This window comes from Symphalangus syndactylus, chromosome 23 (assembly GCF_028878055.3).
Source record: "Symphalangus syndactylus isolate Jambi chromosome 23, NHGRI_mSymSyn1-v2.1_pri, whole genome shotgun sequence".
NCBI lineage: Eukaryota > Metazoa > Chordata > Mammalia > Primates > Hylobatidae > Symphalangus > Symphalangus syndactylus.
Window position 1 is genome coordinate 18,977,337 of NC_072445.2, and position 24,284 is coordinate 19,001,620.

The window sequence follows — 24,284 nt, forward strand, 5'->3', positions numbered from 1 at the left end:
CCAGCTAATTTTTGTTATTTTTAGGAGAGACGGGTTTTCACCATGTTGGCCAGGCTGGTCTCAAACTCCTGACCTCAGGTGATCCACTTGCCTCAGCCTCCCAAAGTGCTGGGATTACAGGCATGAGCCACCTCCTAGAGTAATTCTTTTAATCATATACTCCCCTAATCAAAATCCTTTAAGTTAAAAAGCATATACACATTTAAATAAAATCATAACTGCTGACCATGCCCTACAAAGTCTGGCTTCTTTGCCCTCATCTATATATACCTTCTACCCTTACCAAATAGCCTTTGTGACGTTCCTCAAACACACCAAATACATTCCTACCTAAACGTCTTTACATTTGCTATTCTCTCACACAGGAAGAGCAATATAGCAGTATGTGGGGCATTCTGGCATAATGGCATTCAGAGCTTAGCTCAAATATCACCTTTCAGATTGGCCTTTCTTTGTCATCATATTGACAATATCAGCTTGTATCACATTCCATCCCCTTATCCTGCTTTATTTTTCTTCCTAGGACTTACCACTATCAGACAGATAATATCATGTATCTGTTTGTTGTCTACTTCTGCCATTAGAATGTAAGCTTTATGAAGACAGAACCTTCATCTTCTTCCCTAGTGTAGCCCTAGTGGCCAGAACAATGCCTTAGGCATGATAGGCACACAATAATGTTTGCAGAATAAATTAGTCCCTTAATAGGGACAATAATAATTAATCACTTAATAGGAACAACAGGTAGATAGCAGAATATATGTCTCATGTTTGTGAAACAACTCTCAATAATAAAGTAAAATTAATAAGGCAACAATGAAAAGAAACTGATGACTCAATCTGCATAGGAACTATAATACATTATTAAAAATTAAATGAAAAATGTGCATATTTGTGTTACCAAAGATAGGTCAAAAGATAATGTTGGCTGGGCATGGTGGCCCACACCTGTAATCCCAACACTTTGGGAGCCCAAGGCTGATGGATCACTTGAGGTCAGGAGTTCGAGACCAGCCTGGCCAACATGGTGAAACCCTGTCTCTACCAAAAATACAAAAGTAACCAGTAGTGGTGGCACATGCCTGTAAGTAGGAATTGAAGCAAGCTAAAAAAATCAGAGCTTAGGCCGGGCACGGTGGCTCATGCCTGTAATCCCAGCACTTTGAGAGGCTGAGGCAGGTGGATCAGTTAAGGTCAGGAGTTCGAAACCAGCCTAACCAACATGGTGAAACCCTGTCTCTACTAAAAATACAAAAAAATTAGCCAGGCATGCTGGTGCATGCCTGTAGACCCAGCTACTCGGGAGGCTGAGGCAGGAGAATCGCTTGAACCCGGGAGGCAGAGGTTCCAGTGAGCTGAGATTACGCCACCGCACTCCAGCCTGGGCAACAGAGCAAGACTCTGTCTCAAAAAAAAAAAAAAAAAAAAGAAAGAAAAAAGAAAAAAAAAAAAAACAGCGCTTAGTCCTCCTATGTTAGAAATAAAGAAAATAAATAAAGAAAATCCCAAAGGTCAATCAATACTTTTGGTTTTGCCTACTTAGCTTAAAACACAAGTAGCTTGAAATCCATATAGTCAATTCATTCACATATTATTTACTTCACACCTACTATATAGGAAGGATTCTAAGAAGTGTTTGAAACAAAACAATTGGAGGATGATGCTTAGTCAATGTGTGTTCAATGAAGAAATGACTGAACAATTTAAAAAAAGAAGAAAACTTCCAGGAATGGCATCAGGGCTAAGAAAGATATCTTATGCCAATGTCATGGCTCAGAAAATAACAGACCTCCTCCCAAGAATCTCATCAAATAATCAAGACCAATTAACCACTAGAGGAGAGAGAAGACTTCAGTGAGTAGTCACCATGCTCATACAGACTTTTCATCTATTCTGAGAGTAGCTTCTAGAGATTACCGGAGGGAATTTATCTGCCTAATAGGACAACCTTTGTTCACAGTGAAGTTGTGCTTCTCACCTTCCTGCTCCCTGACTCCAGTTCAGAGGAACTTAGTCCCAGGCCATTGTTCTTTAGGCTCATTCATCTCCCCTAAAAATCATTTACTCCTACATCCCGCCCTGCACCCATCAACCCTATCCCCAATGAGGAAGAATATGTAGTATCTAAACCTCATTGGGTTATTGGGTAATCATTCTCCTGCAATTCCCGTGTGTTATACCTGTTAAATAAATGTGTCTGCCCTTTTCCCTATTAATCTGCCTTTTGTCAGTTCATTTTCAGAGAACCTTCAGAGGGCAAAGGGGAAGCTCTCCCTTGGCCTCTATACCTACGTGCCTGATAATATGGACAGTCAGTACATGACTTCCATGGAGAAGGTAGTGTTTGATCTGCAATTTGGAGTGAAACTCTGGTCATCTTAGAAAGAAAAAAGTTAGGTTTGAAAAAAATAGCACAACAAAATTAGTGTGAAACAAAAAATGCATCTTACTGGGCTCATTAGAATGTGTGATTAAGATACCTCTAACTTCCTATTTCAAATAAATATGTTGAACCATAAATATTCTCATAAAATATTAAGTAGACTTTGCTTCATAAACAATTAATTGAGAATGTTGTTTTCTAATGAATTGTAACGAAGTTCAAAGCTCTTACCACTTGCCACATGACAGCCAAGATGTCGAGAGGCAAGGAAAGTGACTTCTGTTTGGAGAGCCAGCATACCAAGAAGATAGTGAACTAGTGTCCTAAAGAACCATCTTAAGTTAATATGAATTTTAGGCTCCTTTTATGTGGGGGAAAGGGAGATGAGCGAAGGGGCTGATGTGGGCAGCAGTAAGGGTCAAAGAAGACTGAAACTTCTTTGTCCTTGGTCAGGTCACAACACTTCAACAAATCTTTTAACACTACATTGTTACTTCTGTGTAAACACTCGTTGTCTCCTCAGGAGTTAGTTTCAAGGAAGGGACTATTATCATCCTTGCTTTAAACTATAAGCTAAATTCCTCCCATGGTTAGCTTGGCCTATGTACAAAGATAAGCAAAAGCAGCTAACCTAAAGGAGGGCATGAAGGATGGGGAGTTAGGAACAAAAATGGAGTTAGTCATGCTAGGCCTCCTTTTCACTGTTACATAATTATAGATAAATAAGGGGAAAAGGACTAAGGGGCAAGACTGAGATTCCAGGGTCACTGTACTCAGGAAGACCCCCACATATTAGGGCAATGGAGCTAACTTGAAGCTACTATGAAGCATTCTGTTGAAGAAACCAGTAAAAGTTCACTTATATATAAATGATAGGCCAATCTACCCAAAAATGGACAAATTTTACACCTTACAGCAAATAATTCATCTAACGTTCAAATTCAAGGAGAATAAAGCCGAACTCATTACCTCTATCTTAGAGTAAATAATATGTTTATAATTTCTCCACATGACCCATCTATGTTCTAGGGGATTTAAAAAAGAAGAAGAAAAAAGAAAATAGCTTGTCACAAAAAAACAGCTAACAGAAGATTCTATGGCCAATAATTATGCTACCAAGCTACATGATGCTTAAAAACCCAGCTCATTTTGCATATGTAACTTGTTTCTCTCAGTGTCTGAGACTATCAGAAACAAAGAAACCCACATCCTAAGCCACAGAATACAGCCACCTGGTTTTATTCTTATCACAGGATGACAAAAATGCTTTCAGTCTCCTAAGGTCATGCAGATATCCTCAACATTTGTATAGTGTTTTTTAACTAACAAAACTGTTGCATCCTTCCTGAGTTCTAGAGTGGTCAAAAGATACAATGCAAACACTTCTTACGATAACCTTTACTGTCACATTTAAAGGCACAGGCTCAATGACTAACCTAAATTTCAAAATGCTAGCTCCCTTTTCTTTCCCTTTTCTGTTCTGATACTAATAATATATATTTTCTGTTCTGATACTAATATAATTAATATAATTTCAAGAAATTTCTGGAATCTTTATGAAAATGTTAAATCAGTGTCAGCTTTGCAGAATTCATCTGTCAACCCAAACATAAATAAGTTTATGAGTATAAGAAGAAACGAGTTTTTTAAAATGTTCCAACTCTATATTTTTAGAACCCTTGGTTTTCTCTTAATATATATATATATATTTTAGAATGATGAAGTTTTTGTTTTATCAGAACACTTTTTACAATAACTTCCAAAGCTAGTGTGAAATATTTGTTGACACATAGACATTTAATGAAGTAATTCCATGATTTAGTACCATAATTTTTATGGTTTTAGTGAAAAAAAAAGTGAGACTTGGATAATCTAGTTGAAATCAAGACACACGTGTAAAGAACTTAACAGAAACTACCACCTATACTTGATCTGTTGATTTGATTAGAGAACATTAATAAGTTAAAGGAATGCAACTTCCAATAATTTTCCATGAAAATGCAATCATCTGTCAAAAATATTATTTATTTCTGTTAAAACACTGGTGAAATCTTCCCGTCCTTTTTTTAACTTCACAAACGTATTCAACTTCATGGACTATGTTTATATACAACATTGTAGAAAAGAGCTTCAATAATGTCATAATTGGAGAGGCTTAACAATCAACATATGATTAAGAAAAATGGTTATCAATTTTTATATTTTGAAACATTCTTTTTAAAAACAGTATTTAAGAACCAACCTCCAAAAATCAATATATTATTTAACATTTCATTTATAATGTATCATCAGATCATACATTTATGTGTGACAAGACCAGTCATTCTCAACTTGGCTACACATTAGAATCACCTACAGATTTGAAAAACGGACCAATGCCAAGAACTCCAGCCCCAAGAGATTCTGATTTAATTGGTCTGGGTAGAAACCATATATATATATATATGTATATGTATGATACCTATGTTTTATATATATAAATATATATATACATATGTATTTTTTTTTGAGATGGAGTCTCACTCTGTCACCCAGGCTGGAGTGCACTATCTCAGCTCACTGCAACCTCCGACCCCTGGGTTCAAGCTATTCTCCTGCCTCAGCCTCCTCAGCAGCTGGGATTACAGGCACGTGCCACCATGCCCAGCTAATTTTTGTATTTTTAGTAGAGACAGGGTTTCACCATGTTGGTAAGGCTGGTCTCGAACTCCTGACCTCATGATCTGCCTACCTCGGCCTCCCAAAGTGCTGGGATTATAGGCGTGAGCCACTGCACCCGGCCAGCATTATATTTTTAAAAAAAGCTTTTTAGGTAATTTTAATGTGTAGCCAAGGATGAAAATCATTGTTATAGATCATGATCAGCATTCTAAAAACTATATATCTAAACTTATAATTTCTGTAATTATAATAATTGTTAATAATACATAATTATAATTCCTCAACATGACCCATCCATGCTCTAGGGGATTTAAAAAAGAATCACATTTATAATTTGTTTATAAATTATAATAGTTTATATATATTAATATATAATTATTTTATAAATTCAACCCCTAACAGGAGTCACTTCTTCCCTGACTCTGATCTACAATCATTTAATTGGTCTGGGTAGAAACCACAGAGCTACAGATAGATAGATAGACAGACAGACAGATAATGCCTATGTTTTATATATATAAAAATATGTGTGTGTGTATATATATAGATATATATACTTTTTTTTTTTTTTTTTTTAGATGGAGTCTTACTATGTCACCCAGGCTGGAGTGCAGCGGCACTATCTTGGCTGAGTGCAACTGAAATAGGGCAATGTTCAACTTGATAAAGTGTCCAGAAGGAAGCATACCTAGGCCTGGCTATAAAAGTAAATCTTGGGCCCTAGAAGAAGGAACACTAGTTCACAGCCACGTTCTAAGTTCTGGGTTGACTCCACCAACCTCAGAAGATCTGAACTCTACACAGGATAACACTTTTCTAGATCAGACATTTTTGAAATCCTGCTAAGGAAGGGATGACTTGGGGATACCTTTGATTTGGGGTGAGACAAACCCAACCACTTCCTTGTATGGTTATTGCTAGCTATCAGAGTATAGGAATGGATTCCAGAAATATTCCTATTGCCCACCCTACTCACTCACCTATTTTATATTATGACGGTGCAGAACCAGAGGTCGTATCCTGATATGAACACATTCTATAGCATCTGTCACCAAGAATATGCAGGTAATGGGAAAACAACAGACACTCCACTACTACTAGTCACCCTGAGGTAGGTGGTCCTTGACGGTCAGCAGGGCTATCTCATCAGAAAGTGTGGTTACAAGATCAAAAAAATCAGAGCAAAAGGACTCAAATCCAATGGCAAGGAAGACACATTTCAATTTGACTGAGTGTTCATCACTGCTGCATTCTAAAATCCATAATGTAGTATGTCAGGATGATCTATGCAGTTGTGTTAGAATCCAGTCCCTATATTCCCACTCTCTCCTCCCCACTGAAGGGGATGACCAAGATGTTCAGTTCTCCAGTCACCTTTCTTTGTAGGTTGTTAAGCCTCTGCTCTTCAAGCACAATATGCTACTGAACTGACCAGATTTGATCAAGCTGTACATAACTTACTGTCAATGCAGCAGACCCATTTTCCAATGATGCAGTATAGGACTTGGTGACGTTGATTCCCCTCTACAGAGGTGAACGATTGTTACTGGGCACACCTGAACGTAACTGGCTCAAATTACTTGTCATGAAGTCACTATTCAAAATGACTTAATTGGCTGCCTAATTAGGCATCTAGGCTTCAAAATCAATTAGCACTATCAGTTATCTGAGGCACAGATCAAAATAGTCATCCCAGAGAAAGGGTTTATGGAGAGACAGGTTGTCATCCTTGGATCTAGAGCCATCATTAGCCTCACCCAATATCTAAACATCAAGCTTTCTTCAGTCACGGAGGCCAGCAAGAACCATGTAGATTCACCCATAACTCACAATTCATCTACATAGTTTCTGAACAGTCAGAGATCCTGTTTTAAATAAATTATAAATGTGTACTTGCTACACAAATCATAAATTTATCATGTTTAAGTGTTCAAATTCCTTTCTTTGTTTAGCTACTACAACAAGATCCACATTTAGTTAGCTTCTCCTTATTACTTTTTTGTTTGTTGGTTGTTCTTGCTCTTTATTTTCTGTTTCCAAAATGTAAAAGTAAAATGTTAATAAATTTCAGTTCAGTTATGTCAGGAATTTTTCAAAAACAATTACTGATCTGAGCTTTTTTCTTGAAGACCAGAAGTCACAGTTAAAACACACCCACACCTACATATACCCAAATAACACAACATAGTCCACAATCCCAAAAATTAATGTGAGTTATAAACTAACAAAAAAAATCTGGGTTCAAATAATTAATTTATGGTACAGTCATCAGAGAAATAAAATAGAACTTTAAAATACTATTGCAAAGTAGGTACCAGAAGAACTAACATAAAGCATAGCATGTACCTCTCAAATAGTTAAAACCAAGGTCATTAACAAGGATACCGAAATGTTTCTCTTAAATAGCCATTTGGCAGGCTGAGATAAGACATTCATGTTCTTGTCAGATAAATACAAACTCACTAAAATGTTGTTTATTTTGAAAAATTGTTAATATGAGGCAGGTCTTCAAACAAGGTAGTTAAAGTTTCTGGAATATTAAAAGGGACTTACAAAAAGATCTACAGCAAGTATTCACAGTAGTAACAGTAGTGCTTCAATGTAGAGGACAAAATAAATGCATGACCAAATGTTTTCTGGAAAATCAGTCTAAAATTAGATGACCAAAGACATAAGTACTACATCTACAGTCAAGATGTAAAGAGATTTTCCATAAAAATGAATGAGCACGACACACATAGATTCTGCAAGCATAGCAAAGCCTGAAACTAAAAATATTGTTTTAGCTGGGAAAAACATTTTTTATATGTAAGTGAATTATGGTGAGTTTCCAAAAGGCCTGAAATGCATACTGAATTGAAACAAAAAAAATCCATAAAATTTGTAAATTTAAGTGAGGAAGGTAGAATAAAAAAGTAAAGTGCAAAGGAAAAAAAAATGAACACAGTAAAACTACTCATAGACACAAAAGAAACACAATATGTAGGCAATACAAAAATTTGTTATACAAAAAAAAATACGGATACCCAAAGTTTCTATTCTAGGTCTTGATATGAATCTCCCCCTATAAAATCTTTTAACTACACCACAAAATTTTCCTGCCTCTGAAACAGGGTAATTGATATAGTTTGAATGTTCCCTCCAAATCTCATGTTGAGATAAAATCTGCAGTGTTGGAGTGTGGGCCTAGTGGGAGGTGTTTGGGTCATGGGGGCGGATCCCTCATGGCTTGGTGCTGTCCTTGAAATAGTGAGTTCATTCTCAAGAGCTCTGGTTGTTTAAGTGTGTGTCCCCCCAACACCCTCTCTTGCTCCTGCTCATTCCATGAGATGCCTGCTCCCCCTTTACTTTCCGCCATGATTGTAAGCTTTCTGAGGTTTCCCCAGAAGCAGATGCCAGCACCATGCTTCCTGTATAGCCTGTAGAACCGTTGAGTCCATTAAACCTCTTTTCTTATAAATTACCCAGTCTCAGGTATTTCTTTATAGCAACACAAGAACAGACTAACATAGTAATGTTTATCTGATGAACTATTGTGTCCAGAAGGAAGCATTACCTGGGCCTGACCAGAAAGGTGACTCCTGGGCCCCAAAAGAATAGTTCACAGCCACATTATAAACTTTCAATTGACTGCACCCACCTCAGGAGATCTGATCTCTGTGTAGGGCAATACTTTTCTATAACAGAAGTCTCTTGAGAGTATGGACACTAGAAAAATATCTCTACTCTCTGAACTCTTATTGCATTTTCTCTTCTCTACAACAAATTGTGTAAGACTCTCATAAATCGCATTTTTTTCAAAAGCACTTTTGGAAGTACCATTACTGTTAAAGGCCACTGTACATGAAGTCAGAGCTCCTTGAAGGCATGAATAGTGTCTTATTTGACTTTGACCCTCCCTCCGTACCCTAAGGCTGCTGACCACTCAACACACATACAAAGCCTGTCTTGGTGCTTTAATCACAACTGACACCCAATAAACATTTGATTAATAAAGACCTACTACATTATTCTTCTCTCGAATTTTTTCGGCATCACACAAGTAGACATTTTATTTTATATGGTTTAATTTAAATACTATTTTATACACTATTTCTGTACTATTTAATTCAAACGTCTTTATCACTCAACAAAACAGTAAAACCAGGAGATGAAGGATGATGCCTGTTGTTTACTTTGTATCTTAGGCAGTGTTTTAAATATAACACGTACTAAATAAAGACTTAATGACAATCACAGTATTCCATCAAATACATAGGAATGTGTATAACTCTTCAGAACATGTTTAAAAAAAACAAAAACAAAAACATGGAACTGACAAAGGTAATGCCACAGTTTGCTTTCAAGGGTATGGATATTTTTCACATTCCCTACCCTGACAGGCAGGTCTTTGCCCCATAGATTTACCAATGATCATATAATTGCCAGATTAATTCAGTGTTATATGACTTGCTACAAATTAATGAGACCCATTAAAAAAAAAAGAAGAAGAAGAAGAAAGAGCTTGGTGTAGTGCTTGCAATCCCAGTGACTCGTAGGACAAGGCAGGCAGGATTGCTTGAGGGCAGGAGTTTGAGGCAGGCCTGGGCAACATAGCAAGATCCCTTCTCTACAAAAAATAAAAACTCTTAGCCAGGTGGGGTGGTGTGCACCGATAGTCCCAGCTACTCAGGAGACTGAGGCAGGAGGAACACCTAAGCCCAGAGGTTTGAGGCTCCAGTGAGCCAAGATCATGCCACTGCATTCCAGCCTGGGCAACAGTGCAAAACCCCAACTCTAAAACAAAAACCAAAACATTATATCCAAATTAAAGATAATTAGACTCAACAAATGGGTATAAAACTCCCTATTTAAGGCCATGTGCTAACAGCTGAGGATATAAAGGTAAGAGGCGGTACCTAACCTTAAAGTGTTTACAACTCTATGAGATGTCTTCTCCAGGTAGTTCAGGGGACACAGCCAAGAAGAGACTTCAAGTCCCTTAAAATGCTCATTCTTTTCTAAGAGTAACGATGCTTGTTCATAGTGATAGATAATATATAAATTATTTTCATAATAAGAATAATGAACTGTCTATAATCAATGAAGATCAAATAGGGAGAAAATGACTTCAAATAAAAGGAGAAACTTCACTTAAATATAAGATTATTTGATTACTCAAGAAGTTAAAGACTAGAGTATATTCCAAAGACTGTCTGCACCCCTGGAGATCTGTAGGGTGTGAAGTGACAATCATTTTCTTGTTTTGATAGAGCACAAGAACAACTGATGTTCAAAGATCTTTTGCTGGCCTATGAAATTACCGAACAACACATATATTGCAAGAGAAGTGGGGAGATTGCATATCTAAAACATTAGCGAGCAATACGGAATTCTTGAGCACTAGTTTCTGTATTTCCAATCTTTCTAGGTGAACTGCAGATAACTGGAAACAACTTAAAAAGCTTTGCACTGCATTACTAATGACTCAAAGTAATAATGTCAAGAAAGACAAAGCTCAAGTTGGTACAAGTCATTTCACTTCTAATTGCACTGTTGATTGTGATTATCAAAAGAAATGCACTACAATACTGCCCTTAACTTAGCATTTAGGTAATTTACTGTTACCTAAATCCGGTCAAGAATATAGTCAGTTAAAATAATCTTCTATCTAATATAGTACATAAGTATTACATATGTAAAGTAGTGAGCATAATCAACTGCCAGTAAATACATTAACTTTCTATTTTTGAAAAAACTTACGTAAAAGCTGGATTATTGGCTATGTCAATTGGAAATCATTCTTTTCCAAATAACAATAAGCTTAACCAACAGCAGCTTAAATACGTAGGTAGTTATTTTTCTCAATTAAAATGACTGTCGGTAGGTGGTTGCTAGAATGGGCTTAGCTGCTCATTGCTATAACGAAGGACCACTATCTTTTCACCTTACAGCCCTGCTTTTCATGTTTATACTTGTTACCTTGTTGTCAGAGGATCACTGCCATACTTTTCAACTCAACAACATTAAATCAGAAAGAAAAGGGTGGTGCAGCACTTGTCACTTTTATTAAAAAAAAAAAAAAAAAGCAAGAGGTCCTCAGCATACATTTAATTACTTACCTTTAACCAGAAGAACTCTGTCACATACCCACCCCTAATTATTAGGGAGATTTAAAAAGTAAATAGTTGATCCTCATTACTTGCAATCCCATATTTGTGAATCAGCCTACTCACCAAAATTTACTTGTAATCCCAAAGTCAGTACTTGCTGTGTTTTCATGATCATCAGCAAACATGTAGAGCAGTGAAAAGTCTGAGTAGCTGACACACATATTCCCAGCTAAGGTCTAACAAGGAGACACTCTGCCTTCTTGTTTCTGCTCTCATACAGAGATGGCCACCAGAGGACAGAGCCTGTGGGGGGCAGTGCAGTGTAGTGCAAGTAGCTCCAGCTCTGGAACCAGCTGAGTTTGAATCCCAAATCCGGGGACCTATTCATGGGGCATCAGAAAGTCAGTTAACACTCTGAATCTCAGTTTCTCTTTTGTTAAATAAAGAGAGACTCCACCAGGATGAGTAGTTTTCAGGATTAAGATTATATAGCCTACATGAAATGTGTGTGTGTATGTGTGTTTGTTCATATTTTCCTTAGGAGCAATAGTTCAGAATTTGCTAATTCAGTCATCATGGTGACTTTACAGAATCTAACTACCAAGAACTACAAAAATTGACTGTATTTAGCTTTTCCAGTCTCCTTTATACAGGTAGACAGGAGAGGTGTTAGGGAATGAGTGCTTCGTTAGTCAGCCTACAAGTGTCTGCCTCATTGATGACTCACCAGTGTTTTAAGATGGGTTTTTCTGCCTTTGTTTTTTGCTTGGCCTTAGACTCGGTACTTCTTAAAGTTTCCACAAAAGTTCCCCTAAGGTCAGAGAAGAGAAACATGTATACCAGACAGTCTGAGGAATGCTTCACAAAGCAGCTGCCATAAATAGGTATTTCTTTGTGAACTTATATTTTTTCATAAAAATTCATCCCACTTTTTTCATATTTTAAAAAGTATAGTAAAATTTTTCGGAAGTTCTCCTTCTACTTTAGGATGTAGAGATCCACAATAACTGTTCAAAAGTTTAAGCAATAACCAATAACCAAACAAAAGTTTAAGCCACCAGAGAAGAAGCATAAACTTTGGGTCAAGACTTTAGCAGAAGTCATCTAAAGCCCAAGACCCCAAAGATACAAGGCAAAGTTTGATTGCATAGGAGGGTAAGGCACATACACAGAGAAGGTCACACCCCCAAGGCACATGTATGCAGGGCCCACCTAAGATTAAGGTTGAGAACTAAGAAATTTCCATTCTGTCCCCACTGCAAGGCTCACATCCAATAACAAGGAACAGCAGTTTACTGCTAGGGGAAGAGCAAGAACACAGAAAGAAATTCCCTGTCTGTGGTGCAACCCTACAGGCACTGATGAAAGCTATCCTAAAAGAGCTGGAACATTGAGAAAAACCACCAGTACCAGAGAGCCCATACTAAGCACAAGGTAACATTATTTTCTACTGGAGAAGACTGAAGCCTGGCGTACTAAAAATGAATGTAGCAACACCAAAATCCAAAATAGCTCAACTACTGATTGACCCTACCATTCACAGTTAACAGAAGAAGAAATGAGCCTATTTCCAGGAGTAAATACTCTTTAGCACAATCTATACTGTTCATTTAAAAGCATTATCCAGCATTCCAAATAAAAAATTATGAAACGCAAAAATACAAGCATTGCCAAAAGATAAAGTTTTCAACAAATCTAGTATCAGAGATAATCCAGATGTTGGAAATATTGTATAAAATATTGTACAAAAGCTTTAAATTAACTAGTATTAATATATTAAAGGTCCTAGTGGAAAAGGGCCCAATATGCAGACAAGAAGGATTGCAAACGAGAAACAAAACATACAAAAAATATCAAATGAAAGTGCTAAGAATAAAAAACAGAACATCAGAGATAAATTCATTAGATGAGCTTATTAATGGTAAGGACATAGCTAAAGGAAGAATCCAAAAACATAAAGACGAGTGAACAAAAGTCATCTAAACTGATAAAAGGGGGAAAAAAGACTGAAAGAAAGGGAACAGAGAACACAAGAGCTGTGAGAAAATACTAAATGATCTAACACAGTTAAACTGTAATCCCAGAAAGAGAAGAAATAAGATGCATACTGGAGGAAAATATATGTAAAACACATACCTGATAAAAGACGTGTATCTAGACTAAATAAAGAAATCTAGACTAAATAAAGAAATGTAGGCCAGGCACAGTGGCTCACGCCTGCAATCCTAGCACTTTGGGAAGCCAAGGTGGGAGAATCACTTGAGCCCAGGAATTCAAGACCAGCCAAGGTAACACAGGGAGATGTCATCTCTACAAAAAATTTAAAAATTAGCTGGACTTGGTGGCATGCGCTTGTGGTCCCAGCTACTTAAAAGGCTGAGGTGACAAGATCGCTTGAGTCTGGGAGCTTATGGCTGCAGTGAGCGTGATTGTACTGCTGCACTTCAGCCTGGGTGACAGAGTGAGACTCTGTCTCAAAAAGTGGGGAGAGGGCCAGGTACGGTGGCTCACGCCTGTAATTCTAGCACTTTGGGAGGCCAAGGCGGGAGGACCACGAGGTCAGGAGATTGAGACCATCCTGGCTAACACAGTGAAACCCCGTCTCTACTAAAAAATGCAAAAAATTAGGCATAGTGGCAGGCGCCTATAGTCCCAGCTACTCAGGAGGCTGAGGCAAGAGAATGGCATGAACCCAGGAGGCAGAGCTTGCAGTGAGCCCAGATTGGGCCACTGCACTCCAGCCTGGGCGACAGAGCAAGACTCCATCCAAAAAAAAAAGAGGGTAGAGAAGAGGAGGGAGAAAAAAGAGAGAAAAGAGGAGAGTAATATCACGACTCAGTAAAAGGGTAAAACAAAAAGCAAAATCCCCAAAAATAAAAACTGAGTTTAGGATTTGAATAAACACTTCACAAACGAAGATATCTGAGCGGCTAAGAGGGACATGAAAAGATGTCCAACATGATTAGTCACTAGGGAATGCAAATTAAAACGACACACACCATTACATACCCACTAGAATGGCTAAAAGTTAAAAGACTGACAAGAGCAAGTGTTGACGAAGATATGAGTAACTAGAACTCTCATGCATTGCTTGCAGGGAAGTAAAGTTGTATCCCACTTTGGAAAACACTTTGGCAGTTTTTTAAACAGTAAACATACACTACATGACCAAGCAATTCCGATTCCACTCTTATACATATATACCCAATAAAGTAATCAAATAATTTTTTAACAAAAAGCCTTAAATTTGAATTGCCAGGAGCACATTAAGATCTCTGAAAAGACACAACCTTGTAATATAAGAGTGCTCCTGGGTAGGATTCCTCAAATGGGCTAAGGGCTTAATGAACAGAAGTGTAGGTACTATAAAACCTAGCCAAAGTCATTGGTTTCTTCTCACTTTAACCTAATGCATGGCAAGAACAAAGAGGAAAAGAAGTGACAACAACCGGAAGAATGCTTTCCAAGTATACCAAAGTCTGATGGTCTCCTGGAATTTCTCTTGGAACTTTACACCTGGCTCCACTGCTCTGAATGGGCTTACTAAATGATAACTAAGCACTTATCTTTCCTGTGAAGTTGCTGGAATTCTTATCCCTATGTGAGAGATTAAGATGAAGTCATATTAAGAAACCTTTTTGAAGTAATTTTTGTTAGTAAGGCCAATTGAAGGTGGGGGGTGAATTTTTCTTACCCTTTTTCTGTCTTTGCTTATGTGTTATATTTTCTGCTCCATAATTAATGTTTTGATCATCTGTATCTTTTGGTCAAACTCAACATTTTTTATCTTAGGAACTGTAGCAGTCAATGAAAACTTCTAGGACACAAGAGACTTGTGATTTTGGATATTTTTTTCTTCTAGTTGGAATAAGGAAAATTTAGAGGATGAAAAAACATTGAGAGAAATATTTACTTAACTTTGATGAAACACAGCAATATCTTCACTCAAGTTTTGACTCTGACACTGGCAAAATAAGTTCACTTCTTTATTATTTTTTTTCTTTTTTTTTTTAGACAGAGTTTCACTTTTGCTGCCCAGGCTGGAGTGTAATAGCACTATCTCGGCTTACTGCAACCTCCGCCTCTCAGGTTCAAGTGATTCTCCTGCCTCAACCTCCCGAGTAGCTGGGATTATGGGAACGTGCTACCATGCCCGGCTAATTTTGTATTTTTAGTAGAGACGGGGTTTCTCTATGTTGGTCAGGCTGGTCTCGAACTTCCAACCTCACGTGATTCACCCACCTCGGTCTCCCAAAGTGCTAGGATTACAGGTGTGAGCCACCGCACCTGGCAAAGTTCATTTCTTACCTCATATGAAAGTGTACCTCTCCCCAAAGAATCAGTTATGCTCTTTTGCTTTTAGTTTGTTTGGAAAATTGTTTACCTGTGTTCTTCAGGGCACTACTGCTTTCTAGGAATCTCACAATTTATGCTAGGATACAGTAACAGGCTAAATATCCATTATCCAAAATGCTTGGGATCGGAAGTGTTTCAGATTTCCAATTTTCTCGAATTTTGGAATATTTGCATTATGCTGGTTCAGCATCCCTAATCCAAAAATCCAAAACCCAAAATGGTCCAATGAGCATTTCCTTGAGTGTCACATTGGCACTCATGTCTCCCCAAAATGCATAAAAGTAAGCTGTATCCCGACCACCTTGGACACATGTTAGGACCTCCTGAGGCTATGTCACAGGTACATCCTTAACCTTGGCAAAATACACTTTCTAAAATGACTGAGACCTGTCTCAGATATTTGGGGATCACACAGTAAATCAGTAAGACCCGAGGTAAAATTCTGGCTGCATCTGTTTTTAAATTACTTATAAACCCTGAGCCTAAGTCTCTGATTCCACGAAGCTCAGGTAAATCTGGGCCAGAGAAAGTTGGATTCTGGTTGTTTCCAGGTAAAGTGAACACTGAGCAATGGGAGGTAAGTATACATGCACCTGGCATAGTATGGGAAAGAAAAGCGTTTTGCTACCAGAGCTAAGAGCAAAAGAGAAAGCTTAGCTTAAACTGTAAAGGGCCTTCGATGCCATTCAATGTCATAAAGAGACTTAAATTTTTTCAAAAAATCAGCCAAGAAGTTGTCAAAAACTGATCAGATTCTGCTGATTTGGTGCTGAAGAAACACAACTGGACTCGTTAATTCCAGTGGCACTGTTGAACTTTGAATGAATGATTGATTTTAATGTAGTGATGAGTATGAAGTCTGATTGTAATGGATCAGAGAATTTTAAAAAGGGTGATAAAGGAGCATACAATTAGAGTCCACATATTTTTCTTTGTAACTACAAAAACATTCATAAAATTTTAGAGCTGAAATCTAGCCCAATTCATTCATTTACAGATGAGGGAAAAAATTAAGCCAAAATTAGTGGTATAATTTGGTCTCACATAAACTCCATGGCTGATTTTTTTACTATTCAAATGCATTCTTATTTTCAGATTCAACAACTCTACTGCTGTTACACATAATGCAAACCAATTATTCTGGGGAAATAAAAATCATTCTAAATTATTAAAATTATTCTAAATTATGAGGAATATTAAATTTATACTTAAAATTATAAAAAAGGCTCCCAGACAAAATAAACATTCACTATGATCCAACTGTATGCAGCACTAGATGCTACATTATTCCAAATCAGAATTATTCATTAAAAAAGCATTTATTGTGTTTATTGTAAGAACTATCCAAAATATTGCTTGAACGTGAAAAAAAAATTTTTATATGTTCAGGTCCTACCGTAAACTTGCTTCCAATTTAATATCAGAGTTTAGAGTCTTTTAAAAGCATTTTGTATAAAAATATCCAATCAAATTATCTGGAGAAATTTGTGGAAAAGCTCTTCAGATTATTCTGCGATAGCTCCTTGATGAGCAATGTTAATAAATCTAAGAGCTTCTTTCTGTAAAATGTAGTTTTATTATTTTCTAGCCAGAACAGTAATACATTTAAAATCTCTAAGATTCATCCTATGAGTTCAAGGACGGTAGTCAAAGTATATGAATATAAAATCAGTTAAGAGGATATACTGCTTGCAATGTTATTTTTTTAACTTACAAAGTTAAGGTTCAAATCAGTATATAAAGAAGATGCTAAATAAAATTATTTACTTTTGAGTCTGGCAGCTCAAAATAGATCCACCGGGCACAGCCCCAGGGGGTGGGAATGGTCACACATTAAGTCAGACTCCTGGAGCTTGCCTTCATACTTCCCACTTCTCCCTTTCAACACAGAAAGTTAATAGTTGCCTCACTTTGATTTAGGACAGGCTACGATTTAAAAAACAACTCTTCATAGACTTCTAGGTAAGAAAATTTACCTCTTAGAAGGGCATACTATCAATATTTGTAATAGCTACAGAGATGTTATTATCGTTCCTAGGGCCGACAGAACAAGAAAAAATCATTTCTGAATAATTCTATAGGCATTGTTCTACACTGGCTGCAATTATGAGTCTTGCTGAATTAAAGACAATTAAAAACTTTGAGCAGTACTTTGTGTTTCCTCAATTTATTTTGGATTAAAACAAAACAGTAACATGAAATTTTCCTCAATCTACAAATAAAGAGCATATCCCACACTCCTTTCTACAGAAAAACCTCTCTGCCCTCTCCAGTCAAATAAAATGTTTATGTTCATTGACTGTTGACTACATCCACAAATCCCCTGTAGCTGAAATCAGTTCAGCGAAATTCTGTTTAAGGGAATTAAAGCCCATCTGTGTAGTTTATCATAATCTTTAAAAGGTGTGTTAGTTTATCATTACTGAAATAAAAATGACTACCAAGGGTGTTTAGGTTCGTTTTCTTTTTTTCTTTTTCTTTTTATTAAAAATTCTGAATCTGGTATAGTCCCTTGAATTTGTGTTCAGAATGTGAATATGGCAATTGGCTTTTACTTAACTTGGATCCTACAATTACTTTTACTTCCATAGGTCCTAACGTTTCTCCACAGCTGTCATTTCTAACTATTAACGTAAGAATGCTAGCATAATTTCCTCTGTTTTCTTTTCCAAAATGCAATGGAATGTCATATAACTTAATTCTATGATATCATAAGTCCAATATTCATGACAATAATTTTAAAATCAAGACACTTCCTTGAGGAATATAGAAAGAACATGGAATCTAGAGCCAAATGTCTTGGTGGTATCAAAGTGCTATGATACAGACAAGTAAGCGCTCTGAGACAGTAACATTCCCTTATCATATTGGCGGTGGAATCAAAAGGACATACTGGTTCTATAAACAGCAAAATGTTACATGCATGTTAGCTACTGGTGTATTTTAATTTCTACTAACTGTCCAAATTTCTGAAACGTATTCATTTTTGTATCTATATTAGTTTTAAGCATGAGCATTAAGATGATGAAAACAAATTTTATTTAATCTCAGGGCACTAATTTATCAGAAGATACATAAAATCAAAGAAAAAAAGCAACCTGTCATATTATTTTCTAAAATGAATACCTTATTTAACATTATAAATTGTGTATAAATTTATACATTCAGTTTTGTTGTTTCTGTGTTTTACAACACAAACAAGGCAAAAATACTCTTAAGAAATATTTGCTAGAAATAAAGGCAATACCAACACTGAATAAATATAAACAAATATGGTAAGTACACCTACACAGAAAACAGTACATGCTATTTTTAATCAAAACCCAAAACCACCATGGTATTTTCATGCCTTATAACTGAAGAGGACCTTTCAAAACCAGTGTCCCCAAATTGAACAGTGAGTCACTTCAAGACTGATAAAAGTAAGATTATGATCTTATGTAATACCAACACCTAGTTGTCATAAAATGCAGACGACTATTTGAAATCATTCCCTTCTGGTAAGGCATTAATAAAAATTCCACTTGCTTTTTTTTTTTTTTTTTGACAGACTCTTGCTCTGTCACCCAGGCTAGAGTGTAGTGGTGTGATCTCGGCTCACTGCAACCTCTGCCGCCCAGGTTCAAGCGATTCTCCTGCCTCAGCCTCCTGAGTAGCTGGGACTAAAGGCATGCACCACCACACCTGGCTAATTTTTGTATTTTAAGTAGAGATGGAGTTTCACCATGGTGGCCAGGCTGGTCTTGAACTCCTGACCTTGTGATCAGGCCACCTCAGCCTCCCAAAGTGCTGGGATTACAGGCGTGAGCCACCGCACCTGGCCTCCACTCACTTTTTAAAAAGTGATGGGATTCCAATGGAATACGGTCATTTATCTTTTTTTTTTCTTTTTGAGACAGAGTCTCACTCTGTCGCCAGGCTGGAGTGCAGTGGAGCGATCTCGGCTCACTGCAACCTCTGCCGCCCAGGTTCAAGCGATTCTCCTGCCCTTCAGCCTCCAGAGTAGCTGGGACTATAGGCGCACGCCACCACGGCCAGCTAATTTTTGTACTTTTAGTAGAGATGGGGTTTCACCATTCTCCATGTTAGCCAGAATGGTCTCGATCTCTGGACCTCACAATCCGCCCCCCTCGGCCTCCCAAAGTACTGGGATTACAGGCATGAGCCACCGTGCCCAGCCCTATTTTATCTTCATAGTCTATAAAATATTATCCTTACATTATCCTCTATTTATCTGTAACAATCCTGACCATCTCAGAGCATAAACTCTTTGAATCCAGGGAATGCAGCTTGATTTATGATTAAATAGGAACACAATTGATGATTTATGATTAAATAGAAACTCAATATGCCTGAAAAAAGGAAAAAAAAAGTCTGAAGGTAAATCCTTAAAGATAGATAGATTTTTTTTTTTTTAAATGGAGTCTGCTCTGTCGCCCAGGCTGGAGTGCAGTGGCGTGATCTCGGCTCGCTACAACCTCTGCCTCCCAGGTTCAAGCGATTCTCCTGTCTCAGCCTCCCAAGTAGCTGGGACTACAGGTGCACACCACCATGCCCAGCTAATTTTTGTATTTTTATTACAGATGGGTTTTCACCATGTTGGCCAGGCTGGTCTCGAACTCCTGACCTCGTGATCCGCCCATCTTGGCCTCCCAAAGTGCTGGGATTATAGGTGTGAGCCACCACACCTGGCCCAGATATTTTTAAAAATTAGTAGTTGAGGAATTATATTGGCTATCCTTCAACAGATAAAAATCTGAAAAATATCAATGAGACAAAAATTCCTTTATCAAAAACTTCTCAGCTCCCATATGTGATGAAATAAAGATGTAAACAAAGCATATAGAGTTCCAAGTCCTGGAGAAGGTACATACAAATAATCAAACACTAAACATCCTGATACACACAATTGGTAAATTCTTTGTGGATTTCTTCAAAAAACACTGTTTTAATATCTATCACCAAAATAAGAATGTTAATTCTTGTTTCTTCACACAGGTTTAAATTTATGGTTACTACTTGAAATATTATAAATCTTATATAAACTTAAACAGAACATTTTCCCCACTATTTGAGGCACAAACTTAGTATCAAAGGTAACATGTGGTACCATTACATTTTTGCAATTACAAATACAAGCTAATTTTATTAATAAAAGCAGTTAACACGGTACTGAGTATATATCAGGCACTGTGCTAAGAGCTTTATAAACATAATCTCATTTAATCTACAAAACTAGTGTTTCACAGAGATTATCTGCTTTATCCATGGTCACATACTATAGGAGCAGGATTTAAATCAAATCAGGTTTACCAAATTCCAGAGCTGATCTCTTTTTCCTAAGAAAGCCAACCACTTTTCATTAAATGATTTTATCACTGACATCTGACACCTGTAGTAGATGCAGAAGTTTGATTATTTCTAATGGTTCTAAACCAATAACTGTAAACCATGCTCTGTCAACTGAGACTTGGAATCTTGGTGTTGGGGAGAACTTATCAGCATAGAGCCAGAAAAGGCCACATACATACTTCAAAAGCCAAAGAGATAGATGCTGCAGAGGCATTAACACTTCTTTAAGTCATGCCAATAGCAAAATTGAATTTAACTGTCCTCTTCTGGGGGAAGACATCACTGATGCCCCGACCATATATAAGCAAAAAAATTGTACAGTACTGCTCACCTTGCACTATCAATACCTACTTTATTGTTCTACTCACGCCACTGCCGTCTGCCTTTTTACCTTTGTGCCCCTGCTGCCCAAAGAGTTACTGGAAAATAGTGCATCTGTTTGTGGCCACAATGGTTTGCTTGGGGATCTGACCCAGTAATTCTTTCATTCAGGGATAAATAGAATCCACCTGACTCTAACCTTTCAATCTAGCTCACTTCAGCAACTAGGCTTCAACATCAAAAAGTGAAGAAACCTGAAAAAGACTTTTCAATGTGCAGCTTTTCTTGGCTAAGTACTGAACAGTGGTTACAGTGGTTAAGAGTCAACAGTTTTAATCTGGGTTGTCCCATTAACGTTCTACGTGACCACAGGCAAGATTACCCATTGATGTGATCCTCAGGTTTGTCAACAGGCATAAAGACACATTCTAGTTATAAAGCAGGAGTGTATTGCCTTTCTCTAAATAAATAAGAAATTAATCTTTTACATCTCTGGAGTTTGGTTCCTCTCTTATGACACAAGGGTATTTAAGTATATTATTATAAAAGATTCTGACCTCTTTCTTTCAAATCTATAATCTATGCTCCAAATCTAAGATACAGACCATGAGGCAGGTTAAGAATCATTGAGCATAAAGTGAGGTGAATAAGAGAAAAATTGGGCAACAGGAACACCAACAGCCATAATGGTGCACAATGCTAACTGCTTAAAACAGCTTTCACTTTTATGAGCTATAAAACAGCACCTTTACAAATACTCTAAAAGAAGAACATACAGTCTGTAGTAACATGCTCTATTTTAGAGCAACATTTATAAAAAAGTTTTTATATTGTATCTCATCGTCCTGATGTTCTGAAACTAAATTATATTCTCCAAAAGTTTTGCACATACATATACAGAAATTCTGTTAGACTGAATTAGGTATAGAATAAAAATAAAAATAGCCATTCTTTGAAATACCTATCTGAAGTATCTTCATTAATTTCTCTTTACACATGATTCATCTAAAATGTCACTTCTAAACCAGGCATGGTAACTCACGCCTGGAGTCCCAGCTACTTGAGAGGTCAAGGTGAGAGGATCACTTGAGCCCAGGAGTTCAAATCCAGTCTGCGCAACATAGTGAGCCCTCGTCACTAAAAAAAAAAAATAAATAAAAATAAATAAAATAAAAAATAAAAAAAATTAAATGTCACTTCCTTGTCCACATTTTTGCTGAATACTAGATTGTTATTTATTTACACAGAACTTCCTATCAGTTAACATCTAATAAAAATTATTTGTATATATATACCGTATATGTTTGTAGATGTGTGTGCACATATAATCTTTTATTACTAGATTGAACTGCTGTATTAGTCCGTTCTCACACTGCTATAAAAAACTGCCTGAGACTGAGTAATTTATAAAGGAAAAAGGTTTAACTGATTCACAGTTCAGCATGGCTGGGGAGGCCTCAGGAAACTTACAGTCACGGTGGAAGGCAACGGGGAAGCAAGGCACTTTCTTCACAAGACAGCAGGAAGAAGTGCTGAGCAAAGGGGGATCACGAGAACAGCATGGGGGAAACTGCCCCCATGATTCAATTACCTCCACCTGGTCTCTCCCTTCACACGTGGGGATTATGAGGGTTACGGGGATTACAATTCACAATGAGATATGGGTGTGGACACAAAGCCTAGCCATATCAGCTCCTAAATGGCAGAGGTTTGGGTTTTTGACTAATCTTCTTATCTCTAGCAGCAGTACTCATGAGTTTATTAAATAAACTAACAGATTTTGAAGGCATCCTACATGAATACCATACCATGGTGCTAGGCCCTGAGGCAGACTCAAGTGATATAAAAAAAAATGGTAATTTTTAGGCTACGTATTATGGAACCCAAAGTTTTATGAAATCATATTTAGAATTTGGATAAACTATACTAAAAATAAGCTTATACTGAGAAACAGATAACCCCATGATTCAAAGCTTCTCTTTATAGATATCAGTTATTTTCATGAGACATCAAGCTTATTGCTAGACTGGCTGATTTCCTTTGAATTACTTTATAATCTTTGGGAAGAAGGTAAAGGGAATTTCTTCCTAGCAGATATCTCCAATATAACTGAATTTATTTTGTATCTCCCAAGCAATGACTCAATCTGATTGTTCACCTTGGTCCAAGATTGGTATTTAAAACTATCTTGTCTAATAAAACTGTTTTTGAAAGTGCTAATTTATGCTTTGAAAATAAATACTAGTTGTATTCTCAAAGGCACAGTGGTTGAGAGTAAGTCCATCCTTTTTCTCTGAACATAATCATAATACGTTTCCTTTTTTATTGTACTTTACCTTAAATTTTTATGCACCAAAGGTGCCGGAGCTGATGTCTTCAAAAGGTATTCATACTAGAAGGAGCTGATGCCTGTAACAAAATTCCAACGTTCAGTGTTGAGTATTCTGAAGGAGCCACAACTGCTGTTACTGCCCCATAGAGCTTATAGAGAAATAGCTCATTTGTTTGCCTTTTTTATTTTTATTTTTTATTTATTTTGAGAGACAGAGTCTCACTCTAACCCCCAGGCTGGAGTGCAGTGGCGCAATCTCGACTCACTGCAACCTCCGCCTCCCAGGTTCAAGTGATTCTCACGCCTCAAGCCCTCTGGGTAGCTGGGATTACAGGCACCCGCCCCCACACCTGGCTAATTTTTGTATTTTTAGTAGAGATGGGGTTTCGCCACGCTGGCCAGGCTGATCACAAACTTCTGACCTCAGGTGATCTGCCTGCCTCAGCCTCCCAAAGGGCTGGGATTATAGGCGTAAGCCACTGCACCTGGCCTGCCTTTCTTTTCTAAATACACTTTTTTAGAGCAGTTTTAGGTTCACTGCAAAAGGTTTCAATTTTTAAGTGGTAATTCCTATATGGTATTTGACCTACGAAAGCTTAATATGAAGTCTCTTATCTACACAGGACAGGGATGGAAGGCTCTATTTCTTTTTTGGATGACTTATAGTTACTTTGAACATAAAAAGCCATACACACAGAAACACAATGAGATACAACTACATACCTACCAGGATGTCTATTTAAACAAAAAGGAAAACAACAAGTGTTGGCCTGTTGTGGAGGAACTT

General features: G+C 37.2%; 1 protein-coding gene across 12 annotated transcripts in view; it reads right to left on the reverse strand.

Moving 5' to 3' along the window:
* The window catches only part of SUPT3H (SPT3 homolog, SAGA and STAGA complex component), a 562,387-nt gene that overhangs the window by 344,521 nt on the left and 193,582 nt on the right, over window positions 1-24,284 (reverse strand). Inside the window, exon 2 of one of the 12 annotated variants that reach the window (XM_055263944.2) lies at window positions 23,502-23,574. The exons of the other annotated variants lie outside the window; for them this stretch is intronic. The gene's annotated coding sequence lies outside the window, so the exon portion shown is untranslated. The remainder of the gene's footprint in view (window positions 1-23,501; window positions 23,575-24,284) is intronic. 12 annotated transcript variants of the gene reach the window in all.